The sequence below is a fragment of the Anneissia japonica genome, unplaced genomic scaffold (genome assembly GCF_011630105.1).
Source record: "Anneissia japonica isolate Jap-2015-1 unplaced genomic scaffold, ASM1163010v1 scaffold2266_len499427_cov150, whole genome shotgun sequence".
In the NCBI taxonomy this organism is placed as follows: Eukaryota; Metazoa; Echinodermata; class Crinoidea; order Comatulida; family Comatulidae; genus Anneissia; species Anneissia japonica.
Window position 1 is genome coordinate 154,082 of NW_022711849.1, and position 2,696 is coordinate 156,777.

The window sequence follows — 2,696 nt, forward strand, 5'->3', positions numbered from 1 at the left end:
CTGGGCATATACTTATGGGAATGCCCAAATTTAATCCACATGGGTTGCATATGCCAAATATCTGGGAAAATACATATTGGCATGCCCATATTTATCTACATGGGGACCACTTGCTAAAGACCTGGGTAGTTGAACATGGTATGCCCATATTAATTTCGCATTGGGCCCATGTGCCAAATATCTGGGAAAATAATTATGGGCATGCCCACATATAATATACATGGGACCCATATGTCAATTACCTAGGCAAGTAAATATGGGAGGCCCATATTTAATCTAAATGGAGCCCATATGCCAAATATATGGGAAGTTACATATGGGCATGCCCTTATTTAATTTGCATGGGACCCATATGCCAAATAACTGGGCATATAATTATGGGAATGCCAACATTTAATCCACATGGCTCCAATGTGCTAAATATCTGGGAAAATACATATTGGCATGCCCATGTTCAGTCTACATGGGGCAGACATGCTAAAGACCTGGGTAGATAATTATGGGAATTCCCACATTAATCTACACGGAGCCCATGTGCCAAATATCTGGGAAAATAAATATGGACATGCTCTTGTTCAATCTACACGGGCTTCATATGCCGAATAACTGGGCGGATAGTTATGGAAATAATACCCGCATTTACTCCACATGCGGCCCATGTGTTAATATCTGGGGAAAAATACATGGGCTTAAGCTGTGTTTAATTTACACATTTACATATGCCAAATAACAGGGAAGATAACCTTGGGAATGGCCACATTTAATCTACATGTGACCCATATACCAAATATCTGGGAAAATTCATGTCCATGTGCAATCTACATGGGTCCAATATGCCAAATTCCCATAGGGCCTAATAATGTGTCAAATATATAGGAAATAATATTTGTGCCTGTGTTTACTCTACATATATAGCCCCATATGCCAAAGTAACTGGGCAGATAGCTGTAGGAACAAGGAGGTATAAAAATAATATGTACGCCACATGGGGCCCATGTGCCAAATATCTGGGAAAATGCATGGCCATTCTTATGTTCATTGTACATGGGCCCCACATGCCACATACCTGGGCAGATAATTATGCCCTGGATTGCCCTTTGACCCACTGTTAATTATACTTTATTTTTAAGACGTTATACGTAGCTCAGTTATGACATGAATGCCCCATTGCGGTACTTTTTATTTAATAAGTGTGTGCGCATGCTCAGTGGAAATACCAGTTTGTGTGAATGAAGGTAGCGATGATGGGACCATCGGACTTAAGCCAATGAACTAGCTGTGTTTGGCAGTTCCGGTGTCCCGTTTCAAGTTTTGAATTCACAAAGGAAGCGCCCATTCTAGTGCCGTCGTCTTGTAGCGAGTGTAAATGAAGGAAGATTCATAAGCCTAAGAAAGTGAAGTAAAAGTAAGTAATTTATACTTGTGTAGCCTAGGCTAGACCTAACTGTTTTTGAATTCCCTAACTATTACTACTGTGCTAGGCCTAATTCGCGGCCAAAACCATTGCATTCCCTGGGCCATACTAGGCCTAGGCCTAGATACGTAGGCCTAGCCCTTCTTGTTTAAGCGTATGCTGGCCTAGTTTCTTGAACTAGCGTTGGATCGCCAGTTAACTCTCTGGCTAGGGGCATAAGCCAAGGCATATCCTACGTGTTTTGTCTATTATATTTTTCGCCGGTGTATAGGCCTAGGCTAGACCCTGTCTACCTAACTAATGTCATTGTGTATAGCTAGGCCTAGCCTAGACTTTGTGATGTAACTTTAGTATAGGGGACCTGGCTGGCAAGCCCTTTCCACCCCAAGCTAGGGGGCCTAGCTAGGCTGTCCATATATGAGTCCACATATACACCAGAACATAATGTCATTGTCAAAATATTGAATTCCAACATGATGGAGTGCATTACAATTCAAAGCTGTTTTCTGTTTCTCAAGCATAAAATACTACACAATTTAATGGAAGTGGATATATTTACGTTGTCGTAAAGAAATCAACGATATATTTACGTAAATGAAACAACGCATGCACAGTCATACTTTAACAAACTTGCATTTTCAGCACTCGATATTTGCGTGGCCTCCCATGGCCGTGGTGATTCCCCCAAGTTCAGCATGGCACTTTAAATTAATTTATAATTTTGTTTTTTATTTTTTATTAAACATAATTTAATTTTCTACAACAGCACAGTATGCAGTTTAATCATTAAATAAATTATTAAATCATTGTGTTAAATTTTCAAATAAAAGTGATACTGTATTATGAGCTGGAAATTTCATCTTACTCAGTCATTTGTTAAATGAACACACTTGACCTAAATACAAGGCCTAGGCCTATGCAAGGTTTTCTTGCTAAAACTTAATTACCAGGAATCAAGACGATATTCTTCTAGGCCTACCAGTATTAAATATGGGTATGATAGTCAATCATCACAAATTAAATAACACCCTAATGTTTTTATTCAAACAAATTAACCACGTCGTCACTAACAAAAACAACATTGTTATATCTTCAGACGGGTCCAGAATCGAGCACCAATTGATCACGAAGAACATACAGGAAGACCATGTTTAGTGAGCACATGATTCACTCTACAAAGTACTGTACTGTACGCTATGTGAAGCAAGAAGTAAACAACGCATAATCGTGTATTTTCTGTAAGATTTATTGAATCACTACGAAAAAAGTGAAACCAGGGAGA